The sequence below is a fragment of the Salvelinus fontinalis genome, chromosome 2, assembly GCF_029448725.1.
Source record: "Salvelinus fontinalis isolate EN_2023a chromosome 2, ASM2944872v1, whole genome shotgun sequence".
NCBI lineage: Eukaryota > Metazoa > Chordata > Actinopteri > Salmoniformes > Salmonidae > Salvelinus > Salvelinus fontinalis.
The window spans coordinates 20683606-20700007 of NC_074666.1; the positions used below are offsets into that span (position 1 = coordinate 20683606).

The window sequence follows — 16402 nt, forward strand, 5'->3', positions numbered from 1 at the left end:
TGAATTTTGTCAGGTCGCCCAAAAAGTTTCATACTGCAGCGTTAACAGAAAACGGTGAATGCAAAAGTGCAAAGTGGCTGTTTTCCAACTGGCCTATTTAGCATTCTCTTTTCATTTTCAAAGTGTATGCAAATATTGATTACTGGAGGTGTACACCAGGAGAGAGAAACAACACCACCATGCAGTGACGCATCCTAGCCATGATTTTAGACAGGGTTTGAACCTGGTGTCTTGTAAATCAGAACATATTAACCTGCTAAGCCATAGCCTAGGCAATTTAGCTTGGGGAGCCAATGAAATTTGTCTGGTCTCAGGCAATTACATGTGCGTGTCATCGGAACCTGCAAGTAAGTAGGGGCGGTCTCAATACACTGTAGGCTGCCTACTTTCCTATAAGGGAGCACTATTAATGCCCCGGGTGAAGCGGATTAACTCTGATGCATTCGTTTTAGAATCAAGATGCTTCCCAGACGTAGTGCCCCGCTTTAGCCAACGGCAGTCGGCTCAAAACAAAAGTGACGTAGGTTAAGCACGTGGAGTAATGAGTAGAATTCTGTGTTCACATGAAAAAGTGATTGCTTTTGTTAAAAAGCTTTTATCTTCATTTCCAATGAAAACTAGCACTAGAAGAACTCCCTATATGTCCGACTACTCACTGATCTTGGGTCAAGCACGTGGGAGCCTGTAGATAAATTATGGCAACGCTGTAATAGAATGTAATATTTCCCATCCCATCACTGGTGATCATTGATCACTGAGCTTGAATTCTTTCATGGTTTTGATGCACTGTTTCACATGAGCATCTTATTCATCTCTATGGGATGGAATTATTACTCTATTTTGAAGAAATCTACCACATTATCACAAAAAAATAGAGATTCACATTATGTTTTAATAGCACTCCGATAAACAATATGTTACACCAAACAATATTAACACACCAGGCCAAAAAAAAGTAATGTTTACTAAATAAATCCACCCCAGCAACATATTTACAAAGAGGGGAGATCAAGAGGCATCATTAACAAGTCATCCACCTCCTCCTGAAGTGCATCGGCTTTCTCATTCAGCAGCATCTGAAACAAAGGAAGACCACAAAAAAGCACAATGATTACAGAGTAAATGCTCAACACGTCTCATCACAATCCCATTTTCTACGATATTCAATGTTTTTATTTATTCTGTATGGATTTAGGATGTAAACAGCGCAATTGTGTGTGTGTGTGTGTGTGTGTGTGTGTGCGTGCTAAGCATTTGACAACAGTCATACTTTTGCAGAAGCAACAATCTGATTGGAGAACCTCTTCAAGAAACAAGCCAAAGTCTTGACAAGAACGTTTGGGTCAGCATTGGCCAGATGAGCCAGTGTCTTATATCCAGCGTTGTACAGCTGCTTGGCTCTTCCCTGTCAAAAGCAGATAAAGGGTTACAGCATGCAAAATACTACTGGAACAATGCCTGAATAACTTGGCTAGGACAATTGCTCTTATAATTGGATACCTAAGATGTGGATATGTTTTTGTGGGCCTTTTGTTGACAGGTAAGTAGGACATTGTCACCATTTTGAGGATGGTATAATGCCAATAAAATGAATAGAGATTTTTTTTAAAGTCTGACCTCCATGACTCCCGCTACCTCCATGAGAGGGATGAGCTCGGCCTGGACACAGTAGGTTAGCCTGCGGGTCAGCTCAGTCAGGAGAGCATTGAAGGGCCAGAACTCCTCCAGCTCCTGATAACAGAGAGAGGACACAGTGAGATCAGTGGGGTCAAAATGGAAGGCAAAGAAAAGAAAAAACTTAAGAGCTATTCTTAGTACTGAGAAGTGTTTGCAGTAACCCCAAGCTCTGTTACACTGAAGTGAAATCTCAATGTTCTTATGATAATCATGCATACGATATGGATCCATTTTCAAAGTGCCTCTATGAAAACACTGACACGAGGGACAAATAGTTATATTTAGCTTGCCTGGTCCCAAATGACATTAACTGAGTATACCAAACATCAGAATGGCGCCGGAGGGCATGACTGCCGTTTTACAGGCTCCTAACCAATTGTGCTATTTTGCCTGTTTTTTCGTGTTGTTTGTAACTTATTTTGTATATAAATGTTTCTGCCACCGTCTCTTATGACCGAAAAGAGCTTCTGGATATCAGAACAGCGACTACTCACATCGAACTGGAGAAAGATTTTTTCTTTAATGAGTCAGACGCGAAGGATTTACTGCTGATACCAGACCAGGCCCAAATTCATTGTTCGCAAAAAGAAGAGATGCCGATACAGAGGACGCAGATCCGGGTGCTTTGTGAGAATTTGGCGGCAAGTGGGTAATCCGCCTCTACCACCTGTCCTATTGGCCGCAGTGCAAATATTGGAGAATAAAATGGAGGAGCACCGTTCGAGACTATCCTACCAACAGGACATTTCACCGAGTTGTGGCTGAATGACGTCATAGATAATCTACAGTTGGATGGGTTTTCTGTGCATCGGCAAGACAGAACAGCTACCTCCAGTAAGACAAGGGGTGGTGGTCTGTCTATTTGTCAATAACAGTTGGTGCGCAAAATCTAATATTAAAAGAAGTCTCAAGGTTTTGCTTGCCTGAGGTAAGATTATCTCATGATAAGCTGTAGACCACACTAAATACCAAGAGAGTTCATCTAGATTTTTCGTAGCTGTCCATTTACCATCAAACCAATGCTGGCACTAAGACTGCATTCAACAAGATGCAAGCACGCCGACGAACCATCAAATAGGCAAAGCGTCAATACAGGACTAAGATTGAATCCTACAACACCGAGTCTGACGCTCATCGGATGTGGCAGGGCTTGCAAACTAAAAAAAACTCAGCACTGTCAACTGTGTTTATTTTCAACAAACTTAATGTGTAAATATTTGTATGAACATAACAAGATTCAACAACTGAGACAAACTGAACAAGTTCCACAGACATGTGACTAACAGAAATGGATTAATGTGTCCCTGAACAAAGGGGGAGGTCAAAATCAAAAGTAACACTCAGTATTGGTGTGGCCACCAGCTGCATTAAGTACTGCACCAGATTTGCCAGTTCTTGCTGTGAGATGTTACCCCACTCTTCCATCAAGGCACCTGCAAGTTCCCGGACATTTCTGGGGGGGGGGGGGGGGGATGGCCCTAGCCCTCATCTTCCGATCCGAAAGGTCCCAGACGTGCTCAATGGGATTGAGATCCGGGCTCTTCGCTGGCCATGGCAGGCCACTGACATTCCTGTCTTGCAGGAAATCACGCACAGGACGAGCAGTATGGCTGGTGGCAGTCATGCTGGAGGGTCATGTCAGGATGAGCCTGCAGGAAGGGTACCACATGAGGGAGGAGGATGTCTTCCCTGTAACGCACTGTGTTGAGATTGCCTGCAATGACAACAAGCTCAGTCCGATGATGCTGTGACACAACGCCCCAGACCATGACAGACCCTCCACCTCCAAATCAATCCCACTCCGGAGTACAGGCCTTGTGTAACGCTCATTCCTTCGATAAACGCGAATCCGACCATCACCCCTGGTGACACAAAACTGTGACTCGTCAGTGAAGAGCACTTTTTGCCAGTCCTGTCTGGTCCAGCAACTGTGGGTTTGTACCCATAGGCGACATTGTTGCCGGGGATGTCTGGTGAGGACCTGCCTTTACAACAGGCCTACAAGCCCTGAGTCCAGCCTCTCTCAGCCTATTGCGGACAGTCTGAGCACTGATGGAGGGATTGTGCGTTCCTGGTGTAACTCGGGCAGTTGTTGTTGCCATCATGTACCTGTCCTGCAGGTGTGATGTTCAGATGTACCAATCCTGTGCAGGTGTTGCTACACGTGGTCTGCCACTGCGAGGACGATCAGCTGTCCGTCCTGTCTACCTGTAGCGCTGTCTTAGGCGTCTCACAGTACGGACATTGCAATTTATTGCCCTGGCCACATCTGAAGTCCTCATGCCTCCTTGCAGCATGCCTAAGGCACGTTCACGTAGATGAGCAAGGACCATGGGCATCTTTCTTTTGGTGTTTTTCTGAGTCACTGGAAAGGCCTCTTCAGTGTCTTAAGTTTTCATAACTGTGACCTTAATTGCATACCGTCTGTAAGCTGTTAGTGTCTTAACGACATTTCCACAGGTGCATGTTAATTAATTGTTTAAGGTTCATTGAACAAGATTTGGAAACAGTGTTTAAACCCTTTACAATGAACATATGTGAAGTTATTTGGATTTTTATGAATTATCATTGAAAGGCAGGGTCCTGAAAAAAGGGATGTTACTTTTTTTGCTGAGTTTATTACAGACTACAAAAGGAAGCCCAGCTGCGAGCTGCTCAGTGACACGAATCTACCAGACAAGCTAAATTGCTTCTATGCACGCTTCGATGCAAGCAAAATTGAAGCATGCATTAGAGCACCAGCTGTTCCGGACGAATGTGTGATCATGCTCTCCATAGCTCATGTGAGTAAGACCTTTAAACAGGTCAACATTCACAAGGATGCAGGGCCAGACGGATTACCAGGACGTGTACCCAGTGCATGCGCTGACCAACTGGCAAGGTTTGTCACTGATATATTCAACCTGTCCCTGTCTGAGTCTGTTATACCTACAGTTGAAGTCAGAAGTTTACATACACCTTAGCCAAATACATTTAAACTTAGTTTTTCACAATTCCTGACTTTTAATCCTAGTAAAAATTCCCTGTCTTAGGTCAGTTAGGATCACCACTTTATTTTAAGAATGTGAAATGTCAGAATAATAGTAGAAAGCTTGAATTTCTTTCATCACATTCCCAGTGGGTCAGAAGTTTACATACACTCAATTAGTATTTGGTAACATTGCCTTTAAATGATGACCTGTAAACCTAGGGAAATATTACACTATTGTTATAACAGCATTTAAGATATCGAATATTCTTACCATCACATTCTGGCCAGCAGCCTTTCTAGCAACGAAACTCAGGCACTCCAACTGCTGCTCACTTTTTTTGCTCTGCAGCGGACAACTTTGTGAACTGGAATTTATGAGCAAAAACAAAAAAAAGATTTTACACAATAATTGTTATTCTAAACACTAGGGCTGTTACAATACCAGATATTCAGCGGTGTTGTGGCAAGGAAACAAAACATGAAGCGGACCAAATTTCCTGAGGAAAACAGTCCTAATGTTGGAAACAAGCTGGCTTATGTTGTTGTCACCCAGAATCAAAAGTTTATTTTCCAAGCTATAGCACACAAGATTTTACATACAGTAGGTTATGAAACCAACGAGTTTAGACTGCTTTGTGTTTTCCTTTGCGGTTTAAAATCAGGTATCGTAGTTTCGCCATACTGGTATCGTAAAAAGCCTACTAAATACTGCAGAAGAGAAACAATGACACAAAACAACATGTATTTCATTATTTCATAGATATTGTCAAACACAGCCAAAAATGCATAAAAAAAAAAAAATGTATGAGGTATTTTACCTACCAATCTCCATCTAATGTAGAAAACCAAGAAGCACATTGAAAAAATATATACACTACTGTTGAAAAGTGTGGGGTCACTTAGAAATGTCCTCGTTTTGAAAGAAAAGCAAATATTTTGTCCATTATAATAACATCAAATTGATCAGAAATACAGTGTGGACATTGTTAATGTTGTAAATGACTATTGTAGCTGGAAACGGCTGATTTTTTATGGAATATCTACATTGGCGTACAGAGGCCCATTCTCAGCAACCATCACTCCTGTGTTCCAATGGCACGTTGTGTTAGCTAATCCAAGTGTATCATTTTAAAAGGCTAATTGATCATTAGAAAACCCTTTTGCAATTACTTTAGCACAGCTGAAAACAGTTGTTCTGATTAATTAAAGAAGCAATAAAACTGGCCTTCTTTAGACTAGTTGAGTATCTGGAGCATCAGCATTTGTGGGTTCGATTACAGGCTCAAAATGGCCAGAAACAAATACCTTTCTTCTGAAACTCGTCAGTCTATTCTTGTTCTGAGAAATGAAGGCTATTCCATGTGAGAACTTGCCAAGAAACTTTAGATCTTGTACAACGCTGTGTACTACTCCCTTCACAGGACAGAGCAAACTGGCACTAACCAGAATAGAAAGAGGAGTGGGAGGCCCCGTTGCACAACTGAGCAAGAGGACAAGTACATTAGAGTGTCTAGTTTGAGAAACAGACACCTCACAAGTCCTCAACTGGCAGCTTCATTAAATAGTACCCGCAAAACACCCGTCTCAACGTCAACAGTGAAGAGGCAACTCAGGGATGCTGGCCTTCTTGGCAGAGTTCCTCTGTCTAGTGTCTGTGTTCTTTTACCCATCTGAATCTTTTCTTTTTATTGGCCAGTCTGAGATATGGCTTTTTCTTTGCAACTCAGCTTAGAAGGGCAGCATCCCGGAGTCGCCTCTTCACTGTTGACGTTGAGACTGGTGTTTTGCGGGTACTATTTAATGTACGAATATCCTACCAACAGAACATCAAAAACTGTAATATCCTAGGTGTCACGGAATCTTGTCTGAATGACGACATGGATATTCAGCTAGCGGGATACACGCTGCACCGGCAAGATAGAACAGCACACTCCGGTAAGAGGGGGGGGGGTCTGTGCATATTTGTAAACAACAGCTGGTGCATGAAATCTAAGGAAGTCTCTAGATTTTGCTCGCCTGAAGTAGAGTATATTGTGATAAATTGCAGGCCACACTACTTGCCAAGAGTTTTCAGCTATACTTTTCGTGGCTGTTTATTTACCACCACAGACAGATGCTGGCACTAAGACCAAACTCAGTCAGCTGTATAAGGAAATAAGCTAACAGGAAACCACTCACCCAATGGCGGCACTCCTAGTGGCCGGAGACTTTAATGCAGGGAAACTTAAATCAGTTCTACCAAATTTCCATCAACATGTTAAATGTGCAACCAGAGGGAAAAAATTCTAGATCACCTGTACTCCACACACAGAGACGCGTACAAAGCTCTCCCTCGCCCTCCATTTGGTAAATCCGACAACAACTCTATCCTCCTGATTCCTGTTTACAAGCAAAAATTAAAGCTGGAAGCACCAGTGACTCGGTCTATAAAAAAGTGGTCAGATGAAGCAGATGCTAAACTACAGGACTGTTTTTTTTTTTTATCACAGACTGGAACATGTTCCGGGATTCTTCTGATTAAAGAGTACACCACATTAGTCACATTAAAGGCATTAAAGAGTATACCACATCAGTCACTGGCTTTATCAATAGGTGCATTGAGGACGTCGTCCCCACAGTGACCGTACGTACATACCCCAACCAGAAGCCATGGATTACAGGCAACATTCACACTGAGCTAAAGGGTAGAGCTGCCGCTTTCACGGTGCGGGACTCTAACCCGGAAGCTTACAAGAAATCCTGCTATGCCCTGCGACGAACCATCAAACAGGCAAAGCGTCAATACAGGGCTAAGATTGAATCATACTACACCTGCTCCGACGCTCGTCTTATGTGGCAGGGCTTGCAAACTATTACAGACTACAAAGGGAAGCACAGCCGCGAGCTGCCCAGTGACACGAGCCTACCAGACGAGCTAAATCACACCTATGCTCGCTTTGAGGCAAGCAACACTGAGGCATGCATGAGAGCATCAGCTGTTCCAGGCGACTGTGTGATCACGCTCTCCGTAGCCGACGTGAGTAAGACCTTTAAACAGGTCAACATACACAAGGCTGTGGGGCCAGACAGATTACCAGGACATATGCTGACCAACTGGCAGGTGTCTTCACTGACATTTTCAACATGTCCCTGATTAAGTCTGTAATACCAACATGTTTCAAGCAGACCACCATAGTCCCTGTGCCCAAGAACAAAGGTAACCTGCCTAAATGACTACAGACCCGTAGCACTCACATCTGTAGCCATGAAGTTCTTTGAAAGGTTGGTAATGGCTCACATCAACACTATTACTCCAGAAACCCTAGACCCACTCCAATTTGCATACCGCCCAAACAGATCCACAGATGATGCAATCTCTATTGCACTCCACACTGCCCTTTCCCACATAGAAAAAAGAACACTTATGTGAGAATGCTAATCATTGACTGTTGTTTTATTTCTTTATCTACCTATTGTTCACCTAATACATTTTTTGCACTATTGGTTAGAGCCTGTAAGTAAGCATTTCACTGTAAGGTCCTGTTGTACTCGGCACACGTGACAAATAAACTTTGATTTGATTTCTCACATGGAATAGCCTTCATTTCTAAGAACAAGAATAGACTGACAAGTTTCAGAAGAAAGTCCTTTGTTTCTGGCCATTTTGAGCCAGTAATCGAACCCACAAATGCTGACTCTCCAGATACTCAACTAGTCTAAAGAAGGCCAGTTTTATTTCTTCTTTAAAATCAGAACAACAGTTTTCAGCTGTGCTCACAATTGCAAAAGGGTTTTCTAATGATCAATTACCTTTAAAATTTATAAACTTGGATTAGCTAACACAACGTGCCATTGGAACACAGGAGTGATGGTTGCTGATAATGGACCTCTGTACGCCTATGTAGATATTCCATAATTTGGAAATCTGCCGTTTCCAGCTTCAATAATCATTTACAACATTAACAATGTCTACACTGTATTTCTGATACATTTTGTTATTTTATTGGACCAAAAATGCTTTTCTTTCAAAAATAAGGACATTTCTAAGTGACCCCACACTTTTGAACGGTAGCGTATATATTATTATAAATAAAGAATTAAGAAGCACATAAAGGCTCTAACCTGTCTGAAGTAGATCATCCAATCAGGCCTGCACTGGGAGACCATGTCATAGGGTGTTACCAGGTAGACCAGGTGAAGGAAACTATCCAGCATCAGGCTCTCCAGGCCTTTAGACAGGTCTCTATACAGGACCCCAGAGTAGGTCAGATCCACTGAGCCTGAGGAGGAGAGGGCAGACACACTTAAGACTGTAGGATTGATTCATAGAAAAAACATGTCTCTGTAACAGGATTGAAATGGATTCCTAAGCATGAAACACACCGAGAAGCTCACTGTCAATAGACTGGTGATAGGTACTTATCACACTGGGAGGCCGTTCCTTCTCTCACTAAAACAAAAGAGGTACCTGCTGCTTGCCGAGTGAAGAAAATATAATTTCTACTTGTACAATCGCAATGCTCGTCAGTGGCCAACAACTTGACTTTGAGCTAAAACAAAAGCATGAAACCCCATGTGTGGGAGCAAATAGCAGTGACAACAAAAAGGAAAAAGAGGGCATTTTCTCCATACATCCATGGATGAGCCAGTCACACTTCATATGCGATGTAGGCTATGGGATGGTAGCTAGCTAAATGCACAGACGCAATGCATGCAACACTAAATACTTCCTCCAAGCTAGCTAACCAATGTAGCTTGTATTGATATTATAATTATTTAAAAACAGCTGTGGCCATCTGGCTAGTATCAACAAGGGCTTTCTACAAAATAGCAAGATTAGCACAGCTAGCTAGCTAGCTAACAATGTCCTGGTATGGGAATAGAAATGGAATTAACACCAGCTCTGGAGTGTTTGAGAGTAGTTCACCTTTGTAAGTAGCTCTTGCTAGCTTGGTGACCTGCAGAGTCCTATCCTGTGGCTCTGTGGACACAGTGACAAGGCCTTTCTCTTTCAACAGCTCAACACACTCCTGTGTCACCTCCCACAGGCTCCTGTCCAAGCACACCTGTTTCTTCTGGACAGACAACAACGTACCATCCATGAAGTCTATGACCTGCTCTAAGCTGTTCGTGATCTGAAGGGAGACAAAGAAAACAAACACAAAAACCATATAATCAATTCATTAATTAAGACCAAGTTCTTTGCTAAAAAGATACATTTAAAAAGGAAACTGGATTTTTCTGGAATTCACTTATGGATATTCTTCAAGACTGATAGGATGAGACTCAGAACACCCTTTACGTTATCATGCATTAGGTTGCTTTTACAGATCTCCATTGGTGCGGACACAAGCTTTTTGACCTGAAAATACAAAAAGGTGGACAGGAACAATGCATTAGATGAGTCTGTCAGAACATGCAAACATAAGGACCTGATGTAGTACTACATGCACATGTTTACAGTTGTTGCTCTTTACCATGACTTTGTCCTTGTCCTGTAGGATGAGGATGCTCTCTCTGTGAGTGTCTATCCCGGCCCGTCTAGCCCTCCCCACCATCTGCTTGTACTGGCTCCTCTTCAGGAAGTCTACTGCCATGTATGGAGAACGCAGAATCACCCTGGTTCAAACACACAATGATGGATCCAATTAAGTCTATAAGAACTGTCATTATCTAACACAGAGATGCAACTTATGTTATGACATGTCGCATGTGAGAACAGCTGTTCCTAGTAGCCTTAGTAGCAATAAAGTAGTCTGAGACAGGTTAGCTTCTTTGCTTTGGCTTACCTCCGAGTAGGTAGGTTGATCCCTGCAGCCAGCGTGGAGGTGCAGGTGAGGAGACAGAGAACCCCAGCAGAGTAAACCTCTTTCACCAGCTTCCTCTCCTCACTGGTCAACCCACTGTGGTGATAGGCCAGGCCGTACGGCACTGTCTTCTTGAGCACCGGACACAGGGAGCCGTTCCCACTACTCCTTAGCTCCCCCAGCAACACAGCCTTCTCTGCCTGCTTGCACTGGATAAAGTCCCTGGAGAATTGAAGAAGAAGTGGCATGTTGGATCAATCACAATCTACACAATCACAGCCACTGGACAGGCTTACCATTATTTGGAATACAGAGGGGAGGGATACAAAGATATGTCTCTTACTTTTTCAGGTATTTGCAGATCATCTCAGCCATGTTCTCACAATTTTTCTTGGTGGGACAGAAGACAATGCACGACTGGCTTGGAATGACCTCAGTTACCAAGGGAACAATATGATCCTGATCGATCTTCTGCATTGCACTGGAGTACTGGAAAACAGAAGGATTAGTCAGGTGTTAAGACTTCAAATACAATGTGTCAGCCTTCAACAGCCGACTGCCTGGTACTAGAGACAAGTATATATTTCATTACAAACCGGGTAGTTAGAGCCCTGAATGATGATTGGCTGAAAGCCGTGGTATATCAGATTGCTAACTCATTCTCCTCTTTATACAGCTGTCCTTATCATATCCTCACGTTTACTGCATTGATATCATAGTCTAACATCTTTCAACGGGTAAGACAAAGCATTTATTTTTACTGCTCTAATTATGTTTGTAACCAGTTTATAATAGTAATAAGGCACCTCGGTGTTTGTGGTATATTACCAATATACCACGGCTAAGGGCTGTAACCAGGCACTCCGTGTCATAAGAACAGCCATTAGCCGTAGTATATTGGCCATATACCACACCCCCCTCAGGCCATATAAAATATGACTCTTCAAAATAAAATGGATGAACATACCTTAAAGTTTAGGAGCCGAGAGAACCTGAAGCAATCCTCCTCTTTTGGGTCCACCTCATATATGCTGTCCTTCAGTTTAACATACTCCTTCAGCTCGACCTGAAACAGACACCATGGCTATCAGTGGCCTACAATCATAGAGACAAAGCAGTGCACAACCCGCAGTCTAACTTGTATCCATTTTAAGTAAGGTTTCAAAGAATATATATGTTGGTGATTTTCATGTTGCATGTAGACTCTCACAAACAAGAAGTAGGCATACCACAGAGGATAAAATGGCATTGCGTATATCAAGCCTATGGTTAGGAAATTACAAACCGGTCTGAAGTCATTAGTGTAGTTATCTGCGCTCAGAAACCCCTGAAGATCTTGGATATTGCCCAGAGTAGCACTCATTCCAATGATCTGAGTTGACTCTGTGTAAAGAGAAAATACATTTTTCAAAAGATCTCCAATATCCATGAACATGATAAGAGTAAGAATAGCAGTCACAATTACTGCTGACATAGAGCACTTTGGCTAGTCATCTCAATGATAGCTCCTCTGCTACCATCACCCAACATGTGGAGCTAATAAAAACAGGAATAATTAGACACTACTGTACAATATAATTGATTGCATCAAATACACAATGCATCAGAGGATTCATTTTTTGTGTTTAGTGAGTGGATATTCTATATTTGCCAATGATAATGTCTTAGATGTTTATGTAATAAGATATTTGCATACCTCGTCAACAACCACCAGCCCCACATTGTCCAGTCTGTTGGCCTCTATGAGGGAGTTGACCAGGCTGTGGGCCTTCTCAATGGTGGCGATGTACAGGGACCTCTTTCCCCTTCTCTTCACTGTAGGGAACCTGCCCTTACTGCCAGCATACTCCTCCACCATGAAGTCCAGCTCCAGGCCAAAACTGGCCAACCCTTGAACCTTGAAATGCATGCAATACAGCACTCAGATTTTCCATTGACATGAGTTTTGTGACAATTTCCTAACCCAAATGTGACCTTGAATACTAAAATGTTGGATTATAATCCCTGTGTAGCTGGATGAAATGGGAATTATAGATAATTTGTAAACATAATATAATGACCACAATACCTTCTCCTGCACTAGAGATATGTATTGCAGAATGAAAATGGCATCCCTCTTTCTGCATAGAAGCTCTTTGAGGATGAGAATCTCAGCCACCAGTCTTCCCACCTCTGGTGGGCAGAGAGTAGATGAGGTTTCTCCTCTGCTGAACTGAGTCCAGGTTTAGACAGTTCTTCTGCCATTCTGAAATAGAAGAGAGCATTGATTATGATCCTCTGTAATATGAAGCAGGGCAAGAAATCCAATTACTCAAGACAACCACACACTTTTAAAACATGGTAAAACATGGTAAAATTGACACAGAACTATAGTGAGGACATGCAATTAGACAGGGAAAAGGGGTCGAAAGCTATTCACCATATAAATCTTTGATTCCTTGAGATTACATATCAGCGCCTTCACGTTGGTGGGAAGACCGAAGAAAGGCCCAAGGTCCATTTTCTCCATGGAGACAGATTCCATAGCCTGCATGGCAACACTGATCTCCTCTGTAACTACGGCCTCCTTCTGCATTGCAGTCCGTGAGACACTAGAAGGAGCTGCTGCATTAACCAGCATGGCTCTCTTCAGATGATCTGACATGCTCTTCCTCGCCTTGGGGACCACACCTGCATTGTGCCTCTCATTTCCATCTTCAGTGCTGACAGACTCAGGACGTCTCGTAGGCATGGACGTTTTGTCCCCATCTGGACAGCAGATCCGCTCTGCTGTTTGGAGAGTCCTGTTGAAAGGCGAGTTGTGAGCTTTGCATGTCTCTGAAAAAGTCATTACTTCAGGATTGAGTCTGTCATTGAGTCATCACGTGATTTTTTCAGATAGTTGTCGGTTGAAGACTTCAGTGAGGTGAAGTCAGGGTACTCATGCTGCAGAACCACAGGGCATTGGTAGCTGGTTGCATGGTCAATGTCATACCATCTCATGTTCTGCTCCTCTCTATCCAGCTTGGCCAGGAAAGAACTGTCACCCACATTGCTGTCATAGTCCCCAAATAAATCCTCAGTGTCACTACAGTACTGCAAAAGAAATGTAAAACTGTTAATACATGTGTAACGCATTACTAGACAATATATGATCAGACCACAAACAGTGTACTGTACGATTGTTATGTTAGCTACCCACCTCACTGAACTTTGCATCCATAGATTGGCCCATAGCCCTGGGATGCTCCATTTCGCCTGTGCTGTTGTCAGGACATTGTCGTCCAGAAGCACTGGGTCTTTTCCTTACGGGCGTGAGATGACTTCTGAGCCCATCTCTGGACCTCTTCCTCGAGGACACTCGTTTTACTTTAATCTCGGCACTCATTGTCAAACCTGACTCTGTCTGACACCTAGCCTAAGCATATCAGTCATGTTGGCATGCTAGTTAAGTAAGTAACGTTGCATTCAATACAAACATGGTGGCTGACAGGTTGAGGTCCCCAATTACTTGGTAAATTAGTCAACTTGGGTGAGTGAGTTAACAAACTAGCTTTAAAAAATGTTTTACTAACTAACGTTGATTAACGTTAGATAACGAAATGTTAGCCAGAAAACTCTACGTCTTTCGTTACTTTACGTTAACTGAACGTAGCTAAATTAAATTGTTAGACACGGTTAAAGCTTAGCTTACTACCAAACGACTCAAAAAAGTACTGTATATACAGAGGAGAACTTATTTAAATTAGTTAAATGGCTACGGTACAGAGAATGCAATTTTAAACGGTTAGTGCTATCATGGATCCTTGGGGCGTCCATACCCGATTTTTAAACCCTATTCTACCCCAACCCGAAACCCTTACCTTAACCGTTTTAAATGTCAACTTCAATTGGGTGACGTTAGAGTTGGATCCGTTTAGATTTGTCTAATGCTTTACTAGTAAACATGAGTTTATTTAACGGATTAGCCCATCTGAGACGAGTAAATATATCAATCTAACTTCAAATTGAGTCCAGTGGAGTAAACAGACTGTATTTATTACGACCTATTGACAGTGATACAATTAGTTCATATTTGCAGTAACGTATTTTTATATTTTATATTCATTATATTTGTTATAAGGAATTATTAAGATGTGTTATATGGAAATTTAACAAACTATCACTTTGAAAATCCATTCATTTTGGGAAGAACTACTGATCATGCACCAACATTTAAACTTGAACCGGATGTGACGTCAATGTTGTTTTCTTCACAACAGCAGGTCACAAATGCTCGCTGTCCGAAGCGTTCGATCTTTAATTAAACATTTCGCGGCTTGGAGGCACATATAAGAATGCAGTTTTATTATTGTGTATACATTTCATTGCTAGGGATAAAAGCACAATCATACTGACGTTTGTAATGATTAAGATAACCTAGTATTAGCTAGCCAAATGGCTAACCTCTAACTGTAGCTATGCCATCCATTGTTAGCTAACGTTAACTAGCCACATGTGTCCTATAAACTAGCTAACTATCCAGCATCCTACCCGTTCACTTACAGCTACATTAGGGTCGGACATAATTCCCGTGTAGATTAAGAAACCACAGAGCCAGTGCTGTAATATTTGGGATGAGACTATTCGGAGTACAACGCATTTGTCATCCCTGGATTGATGTACATTCTCAAACCATATATTTTGCCAGTTCCGCGGTGTCTTAATCTATACAGGAATGCTGTCCGACCCTATGCAAAACAAACGGGTCGGATCCGCTGGCCAATAAACTAGCTAGCTGGCCAGAGTAAACTCTATATTTGATGTAAGCTAATGTCCTCTTTACTTTTTTTCGCAGAACAATGTCTCAGAAGTATCCCAGGCTCGTCTAATGTAGTCCAGAAGAAGGATGAAATTGTGAACGATTTAATATGCATATGTAACGTTACTATTAGCTAGCTATCCATCTAGTAAGAGTGCACAAAGAAAAACTATATGGATGGAATAATTGGATTTCGGATGACATTTGAAAATGCAAATATAACTTGATTCTTAGGTACTCTTAGTACTCAAGGAGTGACATTCCACATGACGAACATTACTGTTTTAAACAGGATTTGATCTATGGCAACTACATTGTTGGATGGATTCACATAAACATGTACATAAAGTTATCTCCCCAGCCATTATGGATGGAGAATCCATATGAACAACCACAGAAGGGCTGCATTCTGTGACATCAGTGGACTTCCAAGAATGTTCAGGTCTGTCAGACTACAGTACCTAATACTGTACTGATGAGCAGAGATGCAATTGAGCAATGTTTAATTATAAAATGCATACATTTCCTCCAAACTTCTTTCCAATAGCTGCTGTCCCTGTTTATAAACCGCCACACAGGAAGAATTTACAGTAGGCACGTAACATGTGAGAACTTGGTCAGATTAAGCTAAACATGTTCATATCACATCACCAGGCTGTCATGCCATATTAACAAGGTGTTTATTCCTTTCCAGGTCTGTGGTAAGAAACAGGGAGATTTCCAAAGCCATAAAGTTCATTCTATGGGTAAGTCATCAAATCACTAATTTTATTGACTAGTCTTGGGACAGAATATCATATGATCCAATACTCTTGGGTGAGCAGCATTAAGCCTTGAGGTTGCTCTGTGATAGTTTATCTTTGTAAATGTCAATGCACCATCTATCACAACTTACCAGAGGGTACAGATGACATTGTGTGCTACAGACCTGTCTATGGCTCAAAATGACCATGTTTTGATCATTTAGACCTTTTTGTAATAAATACTGATAATATTTTCCTCCGCAGGATTCATGTCTGGACCCACATTATGAAAGATCCAAACACTTTCGACAACCAGCACTTGGAGTAACTGTCAGCCTGTCTTGGGGAACTAGTGTAGGATAGATACTGTAATAATTGTATTAAAATAATTCTTAATGTGGAATATTGCTTGTTAATCTAGTCTTTGAGCTGATATGCTTGGGTT

The 16402-nt window shown here is 42.0% G+C and overlaps 1 long non-coding RNA gene and 1 pseudogene across 1 annotated transcript; one reads left to right on the forward strand and one right to left on the reverse strand.

The window, feature by feature from the left end:
- Positions 1-874: 874 nt before the first annotated feature.
- LOC129814072 (helicase POLQ-like) lies at positions 875-14478 on the reverse strand (annotated as a pseudogene).
- A 140-nt stretch (positions 14479-14618) lies between these two features.
- On the forward strand, positions 14619-16360 carry LOC129814077 (uncharacterized). Its single transcript, XR_008753228.1, has 2 exons — positions 14619-15960; positions 16222-16360. It is a non-coding gene; the product is annotated as an uncharacterized LOC129814077 (long non-coding RNA).
- The last annotated feature ends 42 nt before the right edge of the window (positions 16361-16402 follow it).